This window comes from Amia ocellicauda, chromosome 21, assembly GCF_036373705.1.
Source record: "Amia ocellicauda isolate fAmiCal2 chromosome 21, fAmiCal2.hap1, whole genome shotgun sequence".
NCBI classification, from domain to species: Eukaryota; Metazoa; Chordata; class Actinopteri; order Amiiformes; family Amiidae; genus Amia; species Amia ocellicauda.
Genome location: NC_089870.1, coordinates 12724298 through 12738156, shown reverse-complemented (window position 1 = coordinate 12738156; position 13859 = coordinate 12724298).

Genomic DNA, 13859 nt, shown 5'->3' with positions numbered 1-13859 from the left:
GGGCATTGAGAAGTTAATGTTTTTAATGTCTGCAAACCAACTGCTTTTGTGAGGGAGAAGGGATTAAAATGAGAGAATACTTAGAATAATTGGGGCCTTGCATTTTTGGAAGTTTTTGAAACTGAATTGCAGGCCTCCAGCCCTAAGAGGCCGATATATGATACCTACTGAATAATCATTAACAATTCTAGTTATTTTTGTCATTATAATTATTAATAAAATGTAATTAAATCAATCAATACCTCACAGGAACAGGGTACTTTAATTACTATGTGCACCATTGTGATTTCAGAGACTCCAGAATACAAATAACAATTTGGTAAAGAGAGACAGAAATGTTGCCTTTTTCACACTGAGACACTCAAACGGCAGAATTCCTGCTGCAGCTGAAGAAAAGGATCACCTCAGTGACAGGGTTGCCAACTTAATTTATCATTCTAGGGCATTTGGTGACAGGACAGGTGTTTAATGTTGACCCTAAGCTGAACAAAATTAACATAAAGCTATAAAACACATTAAGCCATAACACATGGATCGATTGTTATTGTTCCTAAAGTACCAGAAGGCATCCTATCTTTTTTAATCTGCAATTTAGCAGCTGCCCGTATTTAAAATTCCAATTCAACTTTTAAAAAATACTACTTTAGTTAGAAACAACTATTTAGAAATAATATAGCAATAGGGATCAAATATACATTAAAAAATTGTTTTCTGGCAGCATAGCACAAATATGAGTTCAGTAAGGTTTCATTTTCATATTAATTACTTTGTGTTTATGGGCAACTTAAAAAAAAAAAACCTAGGCCTTGCCTGACTGGTTTGCATCACAATGACACCCAACTCCAATTAACCAGTGACACAGACCAAATTAAAACCAATTGCACAGAATTAATTCTCAGACAGCCTAAAAACCTGCAGGATGAGTTTCAAAAATGTTGACTATGGTACATAGTTCTCTACACCTATTCAAATATCATATAAACTCTGGAAAATTGTAACAAACAATTAAAACAAACAAAATCAGATTGTTGCCTGAAAGGTTGAATTTTCATAATCATTGCCTTTCTTTATTATATACACAATTGCTGTTATTAATATGTATAAACATTGCTTTTCTTCTTTGTGTCAGGAAAAATAAAAGAAGAATCACACTGTCCTTTTGTCCACTGTCTTGTAAGAATTTGTTATTGCAAATCCCTGCAATTCCATAGGAAAAATACCTTGAAACCAGGTGCTGAGCAGCTCCCACATCCTTGGTGAGATAAGAGTTTCTAATTTAAGACATTGTGAGAAAGGCTGGTGGAATTTCCCCAGACTGACACTCCATGTAAAACTGTATCTTCATGATTGACTGCTTTTGCTTCTGTACCACTGCTTGCTCCAATAGGAAGGGAGAGGACTGACCTTTTGGTGGGACACATAACGTCTTATAACCAGGAAACCAACAGGCTTTTGTGGTCTTTATTAGACGCAGAGTCTCCGTATGAATTGACTGAAACTCCTGTCCCAATAATGATCGCTAATACTTAAAATGGTAATTTAAATACTACTGAAGCTGCATCAATCTGATGACTGTATGGTAACACTTTATATTAAGGTGCTGCTAATTATTGTGTAATTAATGATTTATAACTGATTAATAAATAATGTACAGCACATTTATAATGCATTATAAATTGGATATAACTCAGTTATATCAATACGTGGAATGGTATCTAAAAAGTCCAAATCTTTCAAATCAACATCCTGCTGTGTGATAGACAATGCATGTATAATGCATGCATGGGTTCTTATCCCACTTCATGACTTCAAACCTCTCCGTTTTGGAAAAGAAGAAAACAGAAAGGTAGAGATATTAATATACCTTTGCATGTGTAGCTGATAGAAAGTCACAGTGTGTTAAAATGTATTTAAAATGTTATTTAAAAAACGAACTGCTTTAATATGTGGGTATTATAGTAAATGTTCATATATATGTATATATATACTGTTACATAAACTTTTAAGCATCCTGCCCATACCATATTTTTGGACCTTTGTTCTCTCCCTTGCTGTCCTGAAGATTGATACAGTTGACATGGAAGTAAGCTGCCTGACCAAAATATACTCAATGGATGAAAGATGTGATGTTGCATTTAAAGATATATACTAAGTCGAAGGGGTCAAATACTTATTTCACTCATTAACATGCAAATCAATTTATAACTTTTTTGAAATGAGTTTTTCTGGATTTTTTTCATTCACTGTTAAAATATACCTACCATTAAAATTAGAGACTGATTATTTCTTTGTCAGTGGCAAACGTACAAAATCAGCAGGGGATCAAATACTTTTTTCCCTCACTGTATATATATTATATATTATATATATTAACAAGGAACATTATAAAAAACACTGCTGTGGTCATCAGTATCCACTTGTAATAGGATGAGCTGGATGGCAAAAACAGTGCTAGTAGTACCTCAAAAGTAACTGGAATCAAAAAATAACTTTTGACCTTGCCAAAAGTTTTGAGTGAGGAAAAGAAGGGTTCAATTCTGGCTTTACTGGCAGAGGGATACAGTGAGCATCGGGTTGCTTCCATCCTTAAAATTTCAATGACATGGGTTTATAAGAACAAGGTCAAGCAGCAGACATTGGGGACAACAAAGCTACAGACCGACAGAGGGCGAAAATGATTCTCCATTGACCGGGATGACCGCCAACTTATTCAAATGTCACTAAACAACCGTAGGATGACATCAAGTGACCTACAAAAAGAACGTCAAACGGCAGCTGGGATGAAGCGCACGGCGAGGATGGTTCGAAACAGGCTCCTAGGGGCAGGGCTGAAGTCGTGCAAAGCTAGAAAAAGCCCTTCATCAATGAGAAGCAAAGAAGAGCCAGGCTTAGGTTTGCAAAAGACCATAAGGATTGGACCGTAGAGGACTGGAGTAAGGTCATCTTCTCTGATGAGTTCAGTTTTCAGCTTTGCCAACACCTGGTCATCTAATGGTTAAACGGAGACCAAGAGAGGCCTACAAGCCACAGTGTCTCGCACCTACTGTAAAATGGTGGAGGATGGGTGATAATCTGGCAGTGCTTCAGCAAGGGTCTTTGTGAAGGACGCATGAATCAAGCCACGTACAAGGTTGTCCTGGAAGAAAACTTGCTTCCTTCTGCTCAGACAATGTTCCCCAACACTGAGGATTGTTTTTTCCAGCAGGACAATGCTCCATGCCACACAGCCAGGTCAATCAAGGTGTGGATGGATGACCACCAGATCAAGACCCTGTCATGGCCAGACCAATCCCCAGACCTGAAACCCATTGAAAACCTCTGGAATGTGATCAAGAGGAAGATGGATGGTCACAAGCCATCAAACTACACCGATGTGAATGATTGGTGGAGAGCATGCCAAGATGCATGAAAGCTGTGATTGAAAATCAGGATTTATTCCACCAGATATTGATTTCTGAACTCTTCCTAAGTTAAAACATTAGTATTGTGTTGTTAAAAATGAATATGAACTTATTTTCTTAGCATTATTTGAAGTTTGACAACACTGGATCTTTTTTGTAATTTTGACCAGTTGTAATTTTCTGCAAATAAATGCTCTAAATTACAATATTTGTATTTGGAATTTGGGAGAAATTTTGTCAGTAGTTTATAGAATAAAACAAAAATGTTCATTTTACCCAAACACATACCTATAAATAGTAAAACCAGAGAAACTGGTAAACTGATAATAACTGGTCTCTTAATTTTTTCCAGCATTGTGTGCGTATATATATATATATATATATATATATATATATATATATATATATATATATATATATATTAGGGATGGTAAGATTTACCGATTCGCATCGGTGCATCGGCATAAAAGCTCACGATGCGATTGCCCAGATCAAAAAAGTGTGCACCGGATACAATGTGGGATGAAATCGTGATGCATCGTTTCTAACATCTTTGCATCGGTATAATCTGATTTATTTATATATAGTTATGTGAAGGAGAATGCCTTTATTATTTAGAAATGTGACCAATGATTTGTGACCAATAATTTTATATTTAGATAGATTCCTCCTCTCTGTTTCTTAAGCACGCTCTCATCTCCACTGTCAGTGGCTGATTCTCGTCAAGTCTCTCGGACAAATTTCACGCAAGTTGGAGGTGTGTGCAGGCGAGTGTTATCATGGAGAAAGAAAAGTTACATGTTCCTCCGAATTGCAGTAAATCCAAGGTTTGGCAACATTTTCCAAGAAAGATGGGCAATTCAACAAGACCCATGCAATTTGCAAGATATGTCGTGCTGCTGTAAAGTACACAGGCAACACGACTAATTTAGGTACTCACCTGAAGAGGCGACATGGTATTTTTGTGGAGATGTCTGCCTCCCCCTCGGATTCAGATATGGCTACAGTGGCCAGCTCCACCGGTACCCCTAACAAGAAGACTGGTGAGCAAAGTATTGCAACTTTTTGTCACGCCCCACTGGCTAACAGCTCTTACCATCCCTAGTGTTTATAGTTTATAGTTTATAGTTTACCTTTTTACATTCAGAGAACACATACAACAGGAAAGAAGGACTGGTAAGGCAAGGTCCAGGCCTGGTTTTATTTTATCTTTTGTCAAAGACTTTGTTTAATATGTGAAGTAAAAATTTCACTTTTTTAGTTAATTTATGATTTGCTGTCTGACAAAGAAATAAATAATTACGTACCATATTAAATTCCGTAGCATCATATTCTTTTTCATCACATCGTATCTCATTGAATCGCATCATGTCGAATCGCAATACATTGCAATAGGGGTGAATCATATTGTATCACATTAGTAGTTGCTTTTATGTATCTTTAATGTATCGGATCGTTGGCAGTGCATCGAGATGTGTATCGCATCGTCCTCAGTGATGGGGATGCACATCCCATTGGCCTCCACCTGTGAACCATTAAATTTGCTGTCACATTTTCTGCATAAAAATCTCACTGTTGAAGGATCATTGGTCAGGCTGTGAATCTGAAGGAAAATAAAGACCAAAGGGCATTCTACAGAAGTTAAAGATAAAGCAATACAAATGCATAGATTCGGAAAAGGGTACAAAATAATATCCAAGTGTTTGGAAATCCAAGTGAGCACAGATGGATCAATAGTCAGGAAGTGGCTATACATACACAAAGAGGTGAAGTGATCAGTGATGGCTCTTACACTATGTGAAACTGCATAGAAATAAACCGTTGACATCAGTGTCGTAAACCATGTACTTAGACACTTAGTTTTGGATCTAGGCCTTCAGCTATGGTTGGCTGAGGACTGCAGAGAGAATGGGGTTTGGCAGGTGCTTTGTGCAGTTTCAGCTGAGATGATAGAAAAGAGAAGGAAGTGGTGCTGCAATACACAGTCCAGAGTTCAACTCTGACAGAGGGGCTTGTTGTTCTTCAGCCTATAGTTGGAGGTGCCACTTCTATATTTCAAATAGTAGTACTGCCACATATTGGAACTCTCCCAGAAATAAGCGGGACAAGGATATCCTGTGTTGGGAGAAACAGTGACTCTTTAATAACTTGAGAGTATCTCTTCTTTTTTTTCTTATAGTGTAGGAAATAAGGAAGTAGGCACTTTTTGTTATATATATATAAAAAAACAATACTTATATTATGTTTTCCTATGTTTTCCCCTGTTCCTCAATGATTCCCAAGTATATGTGTCACATATACATTAGGAAACATAAAACACATTGGTTTTATATTGACTTCTAGGAAAAAACTACTACATGTATAAAATAATGAGTGATCTCAAAGCAATATTATTAAATCCTAATTTTGAAACTGACAAATAAAGTTTCTGTGCAAGATAGCATTCATTGACATTCATTTTAATATAAAGACAACATGCATGAACACAAGTATATTTCTGCCACAGCTCTACATAAAATACTTGAACTTGATTATGACCCTTCTTATGCTATTGTTATGTGGATGCTTCAGGCTCAATGTGGATATGGTGAAAGCATAATTCAAAACTCCCTGTTCTTGAAGCTGTAATGTTGCTACAGAAACAAGTGATTATTGACATTATAGACCGGATGCAAAAATGGTTCTGTCAGAGAGAGAGATTGAATGGCAAAGTTCTATTAATAAGGGATATATGTTTCAATTTAATTAATTTGTGCAAGTGACATTTATTCAGTCACTTTGAAAGTAGTGGCAGTAGTGCATATGTATATTTATATGTTGACCCTGGGTGTCACAAAAACTAGGAGACAAACTGGCTTCTGTGCCAAGACCCCTGGTAATAATGTAAATTCCACAGTGATCAAACATAATACTTTCACTAGGGAAACAAACAATTGCGTCCATCTTGCTTGGGCAGGTGTTCTAAAGCAGGTTGGCAGTAAATTAGTTATCGAGCTTCCCTGTCCTAAAATGTTAACAGATGCTCAACCAATCAATGGACAGCATCAACAAGGCTGATATCATCATTAAATGATCGGAGGAGCACAAAGTGGTGACAATCTTTTGTATTGTTTTGTGGATGTCACCATTGTCAATTCATACATCCTGTTCAATTATCAATTTAAGACCAACAAAATGAAGCTGAAAGCCTTCTGCTGCTCAGCTGCCATATATCCCTATAAATAGGAATATGTTTTGATATCTTTCTGTAAAAATTGACAGGCCATGTTTTCTTTGAAATGAAGAATGTGTGCATCATATCCTAATACATGTATCTGCCCTACAACATCTCATATTTTACAAAATTAAGGGCACTCGTAGCCTACGTTCACAGTGGTATACAAATGAAACCACCTAATTCATAATACTACATTTATTTTTAAAATATTGTTTTATATTCTCTAAGTCTTAAAGTTACTCCCCACAAGCAACACACAACAAAACAGAAAGAAACTAACCTGTCTCAAAGAGCATCAAAATTCAGAAGGAAACTCTAAAATATAGGTTGGACCCAACGTCCTGGTTGCCTCGGTACATCACATAAATTGGTCGGTTTTTGTTTATTTCCACTAGAGGGAATTTAGAAGAAATGTAAAATACAAAGGCTACATTCATACGCCACAACGCATTTTTAGGAATTAGTTTAGAATATGTGGTTTCTCACCAAAACCACATCTGAATCGCAGCTTTGTTTTGTTATGTTGTTGCTCTAAACACAGGTATACTGTCACTATAGTAATGATATAGATTTACATACACACAAAATACAGAGATATTGCCAGGAGCTTATAGACTAGTTCAAAAATAAATTATACTTTTAATGTAGTGTTTCCAGCCCTCAACCATTCTTGAGAAACTCAATTCTTAGTTCATCAGAGTTGACATCTCTCTGTGTGTTATTGTGTTTGCCTATGGCAGGTCTGATACTTGCTTCTTTCGGTTCATATGAAAAGCTGTTGAAACATCATGGCTCCAGTCATTTTACATGTAATGGATTTATCACTTACCCTTGCAAATGTCTCTGTAGATTTATCTACAAATGATGATTCATCTACATCCTTTACCAAACAAAACTTTTGTCAAACATTTTGAAATACGTATTCATGTATTAGTGATTTTTCTGTTACATTAATTATTTTGAGCAATTTTAACACTTCAAAGTGTAACCTTCACCACAATCATGTCTGTTGTAAATACCCCAAAGGAGAGCTCTGCGGTGTTTTGGTATGCTTCATTACTAACGTTTCATGTTGGCTGGGACACTGAGACAGAACAGGATTTGAAAGTTGCTTTAATCAGGCATTATTTACACTGTTGCTAAATTGAGTCATGTTACATTGTAATAAGTACATCCAATAAAGTATCATAACAAATTTGTATTGCTAAGTTCTCACTGTCTTTATTTGTTGCTGTTATTAATATGATACATTTGTGGTTTATCTCCTGTTCATTATTAATAACTTGTAATTATAAAGATATATGTAATATCAGCTCTCTACACTTCCCCAGTTCGCCTACAGAGGTCATCATCATCTGAATTCTAACCCTGTCTCTCTCTTTCCTCAGCACAATGATCAATCACCCAGTTAACATTCCTCAGCACCATGTGCACATGCACCATCAACCCTCTACTCCCATTGGACCAGCACCACACATCCCTGGCCACTGCTTCCCTCTGATCTGTATTTAAACCCTCTGTTAGTTACATATGATGCTAAGTCTTGTCAGTTTACCTGCATTTTGAAGGATTCTGTCCTTGTGTAGTGCATGGTGTGCCTGACCTTTGTTTACTCCCTGTGTTTTGATTCCTGGATTGCCCTCTGACTTTTTGACCTACTGCCTGTGACCCCAACTACTGCTTTTGCCTTGCCTCTATTGCCTTGTTTGCTGGCTCTTTGACCTGGACTGTTACACACCTGCTTCTTCTTGAACTTGAGTCCTCCACTTTGTTTGCAGTCGTGACCATTGTGCTTTTAGTTCATATTAACTAGGGCATATACTGCTTTATATAGTTGTTTTTTTTCCCATTTATTATACTATGTAATTCTTTTAAGAAGTGTGTGTGTAAGTTGTCCTTGTTAAGAGTCTGCTAACAAATACAGGTAGTGACAAAACAAATTAATCTGAAATGTCACTCAGGAGGGTGTTTGCCCTCGTCATCAAGGGTTTGGAGGAATCTGGCACCAATCTTCAAAAAGGAATTCCTCAATTCACGCCAGTTTGAGGGTGGTAGAAACTAGAAACGCTGTTATAGATGAAAAGGGATAAAATAACATTCCTGAGGACTCACTAATCACAGCACGTGGGTATGGCCCTTGTTTACAGGCAGGTTGCCTGCCAAACACTCCCCAAAAATGACATCCTGTTCAATGTCACTAAGGTCTCCTCTTGCTGGCTCATAATACTAGACTCAAGGTGCAGCCTGCTTATATATACACAAGTACAGGAGTTCAGGGAAGAGATTTGCATATTTCACATGCAAGTCATGTATGAGTGACAGCCACATGTTGAATACATGTTGTATGGCCCTTGTACCATACAAGGTTGCTCAGCTTGTTTGATCAGTGGCAGGAATAGTTAATAGCTGATCAGTGTAACATGTAGGCTTTGCGAGAAAATGTATCTCTAAGCGTTTACATCTATTGTCTAATTCTATATAAATCTACATTTATCAATTCATATTTGTGTACCCAAAAGTGTTCTGCTCTGTATACTGCTCACATTGACCTACTTTGTGAAAATCTACCACTTATGGTTATGTTCTCTTTAATGCTTTGCCCTCACACTTTAGAGTACTCTACCCAAGGACCTCAATACTATTTCCACCCTGTCTTTGATTAATTATCATTAGGTTGTTGTTAACAATGTAAAAGACCATCCTCAAGTATAGATAAATGGGGAACCATTCCACTGATTTATTTATTGAATGGTAATGAAGGTCATGCAGGTAATGAAATCTTAAGAAACAGTATCAAAATACTATGGAAAAAGACAAGTGTGGTATTCTCATTTAAAAAAAAAAAAATCCACCAAGCTCACTCAGTTCCAAAGTAGGATGTAGTTAAAAATGAAGAACAAAAAAACTACAAACCTGTACTGAAAAAAGCCTTACTTTGTTTGACAAATGCTTATTTATTTTGCTCATAGATATAACTCGTATCAAGTAGATGTTTTTAGTTTTCTATTAGCTGGTGGGTCAAAGTATTGATTTAGCCCCAGTAGCCCTTGGGTGCTAAAGATCTAAACAATGTCATATACAACACTGACTGTGTTTTTGTGCAGGTAAAGAGTAATGACAGCAGATACATTGTCATAATACCTTTTATTATGAATGGCTGAATTAAAAGTTTTTATGATTAAAACTGTATTAATTTAACATTTCCTGTTCTGGAGCTTTATGCTTTGTTGTGTTGATTTCTCTTTAATTTGTATTTAAAAATGTGTTCAAAATCTCTCTCTCTGTCTCTGTCTCTCTCTCTCTCTCTCTCTCTCTCTCTCTCTCTCTATATATATATATATATATATATATATATATATATATATATATATGAATTAATGTAAATATTCCTTCAAAGTTTATTTTATCATTTACACCCGACTGTTGTAGGAAATAACACAAAGAAACTGCAGTGCTAGCACGGGAATATAGACACTGCCCAGACATAAAAGCTTGATGTGTAATACAAGGTCAGTAATTTTGAATAAAAAGTAGAAAGAGTATATACAAAAATACTTCTTCTAAGACTGCACCAGTGTATAGGGATATTCAACAATACCAAAATATTTGACTGTATTCAGTTTTCAACTTTTCATAATGAATAGCAATTATAGTATTACTCCCTTCAGTAAACAGGAAAATTTGAAATCTGTATGAAAGGTAGATGTTGGGAAAACAATGAGTAATGGACACTGCTGAAAAGAAAGTACGTTTAACAAAAAATAAAATCTTTATAGTAAATCTTTATAATTGGATGTATGTAATATGGTATGTATGTTGACTCCCATAGGTAAGAAGCATGTCACATTATATTATCAAATTGGTGTAACTGAACTGGAGCTGTCTAAAAGTGAAAAAACCCCAGGGATTTTTGTTGACTCATCATTAAACACATCTTGGCAATGTGGGAAGGCTATGAAAAAAGTAAACAGAGTCCTTGGAAATGTATATAAGAAAAAAAAAGTAAAACATTGAATTTATTTCAAGAGATATAGGCTAACAGTGCTCAATTCACAAAATATAGTTTTCAGTTCAGTTTGTAACACTACAGAAAAGGTTACAAAAAGAAAAATGCATTATAAAGATATGGGATTAAAAGACCTATTAAGTAATAATTTATGAAAATAATTAGCTTGGAACAAATTGGTTTTCAAACTGTTCAATACCAAACCTGTCTTTTATTTTATATCAGGGGTATCAAATCCATGCTGGACCAAGAGTAACATTTTATCATAAGATTAATAAACAGCGCATATAATATGAATAGACGATGAATAACAACTTATAAAAGCTTTATTAATGTACTTGTAAAGCTTTCTAAATAAATTCAGTTCACATGTGACTCCAGCTGAACTAAAACACAGGAGAAATAGAGAATAGAGATTAGAAAATAAATTCACTATTTGTTGACCTTAAGGTTACTTGAAAATAATAATACAAAAACCAATCAGTATGCTAAAATAGACCCAAAACATTATATTTCTGCATAAATCCCAACATGGTTCACAGATCCTTTAACTGTTGATGTTTTCTGCTGATTCAAAGTTGTTTTTTGTGTTGTGTGGTGTTAGTATTCAAGGAGAGTGTTGCTGATGTTCTTGGATCATTAAGCTACAAACAGCCAAATGAGCAAGATGTGCCAACTTCCTTCTTCTCAACTTGCATTCATAGTAATCGGCTGCAGACGTTTATTCATGAGATTAAGCTAGCACATTTTCTGTCAGGTATGTTTCTCTTTTTCAGCTTGATTTTAAGACTGGTAAAAGGATCTTTCATTTCCCCCCAGATGTTATATCAGTGATATTCACTCCACCACCGATCATACTGACTTAATTTAATTGATTTAACTGGTGCAAATCACCAGCATTTAGGTCTTTAACAATTGCAGAATTAAAGTTACCTATAAAACTTGAAGAAATGTTGCCCTCCAGGAACAGGAGTGACTATAACTCAATTAGACATCCTTTGGAAAGTGATAATGACACTTTCAGCAATATGGTGATGAAAGGATAAAAGCAGGTATCATTAAAGCCATTGTCTTGATCTGTGAACATAAAACATAAATATTAAATAGGATGAGTTAATAAAAGGCTCACGTGATATTTTGTGGCATAGTTCAGCTTCATGTACAAGCGTGTAAAAAGGAAACAATCATCTTTATGTACATAGATAATATGAAACATTTAATCATCAAATTAAATTATAAATTTACTCTGGAGACAGTTTATTGTTTGTTTTACAAGTGAAATATTCCATAATTGCCGGATGTTACAACACAGGTTTATTACAACAAACATTTTCCTTTCTAAGCACTTTTCCAAATTTGTACTTTATTTACCTTAAGTTCTATTAGCCTACTGTGTTTAACTTAGATATATATATATATAAGGACTCTTACCAGAACATTTATGTAAATGGAGAAAAGTGTGCTTTTCTGGAAAACTATTTTCTGAAAACACTCTTCCTTAGAACATGTGCCCCCATATAAATGCACTGATTATCATATTTTTTAACATGACATATCCTGCAGCCAAATATTCTGTTAGTCTTCCAGTGAAATAAACGTATGTGTTGGATATGCCCCACAGTATTCCAAGGCGAAGCCAAATCCATTCATTTTAATGACAAGGCAGTGTAGTACACATGACTTACATGCAGCAGCTATCTGAAGGGGATAAAGGCACCCTTCAGCTGTTTAGAGAAATAAAAATATGCGGATGAGTTAGTCAGCTGAGAAACCTGAGGGCAGATTCTCATTGAAGGGTCACCCTGGGGTCATTCTGCAACACTGAATTAGCTTAAAAACACTGAGCAGCTGAGGCAGCTATTTAGGTGCTCGCTCTGTAACCAGAGTAGTGGACTGATAGCAATTCCCAGCAGACCTTTCTCTTGCTTCATTAGGCCATCTAGTGCAGTCTGTGGCATTTTCTTTTTTGGGTGGAAAATCTCTCCCTTTTTGCCAGCCAAAAACGGCACACTCACTTCTTTTAACAGTAAGCAGAGTTGAGATATTTTAGCCGCTAAAATAGATGCAGCTTCTCTTACCTAGACACATTTTCACAGCAGCACTCTGCTTCACTGCACATTCAAATGTGTTGAAAATGTATGTTTATCTTTGTAGCTGCAGGTATGGGATTGAGGATGTTTGTCTTTCTGAGTCTTTCCAGTAGGTATCTGTAACCCCCCTAGACAGATTGCATTTCTATATTCATGTGTGCATAGTTGTCTGTTTTTCCATTTCATCAGTTACACTGTCTATTTTTGTTTTAATTGGCATGTGTGTCTTTCTGCTTGAATGTTTATTTGCATGAAGTATTGCAAATGACTCCTGGTTGTAATGATGCTATAATTTGACAAGTAATATACTATGGGAAGCCTGGAGGTTTTTCAATGTGAATCTTTTTTCTTAAACCAGTAGGTACAGATTCTAAATTCTGTAAAACGGATGACTGAAAACCCCCATCATTTCACTAATTTAATTAAGGCATGTTATCAGTAGTTCAACCACGTTTTTTATTTTTAGTATACACTACCGGTCAAAGTTTTAGAACACCCCCATTTTTCAAGTTTTAATTGAAATTTAAGCAGTTCAAGTCCAGTGAATAACCTGAAAAGGTACAAAGGTAAGTGGTAAACTGCCAGAGGTAAAAAAAAAAAAGTTTAGGTTACCAAAAACTAAAAAATGTACATTTCAGAGTTATAAAAAAGGCCTTTTTCAGGGAACAAGTAATGGGTTAACAACTTACAGCTGTTCTACAGCAATGGAAGTAAATTAAGCCTTGAAAGTTGATGCTAACAATTCCTACAGGTGTCCCAACTTCTGTTGATTACTTACAAACCCTCTGTCTGTATAAAAGCAGTGTTGGAACAGACTGTGTTACTACACTCTCTTAAGCATTATTTGGACAGTATTGTACTGCAGGAAGTAATAAATTGCTATCATAATGGCGAGAAAAAGGCATTTAAAAAAGGAAGACAGACAGACCATTATAATTCTTAAAATTGTAGGTCTTTCCTTTAGAGAAATTGCAAAGAAAGCCAATGTGTCAGTGAGTACAGTTTCCTACACCATCAAAAGGCACTTGGAAACTGGAAAAAAACTGACAGGAAGAGGTCTAGAAGACCCAAAGCCACAACAGAATCAGAAGACAACTTTCTGAGAGTCAACAGCTTGCATGAGAGGCAGATCACAGGACAACAGC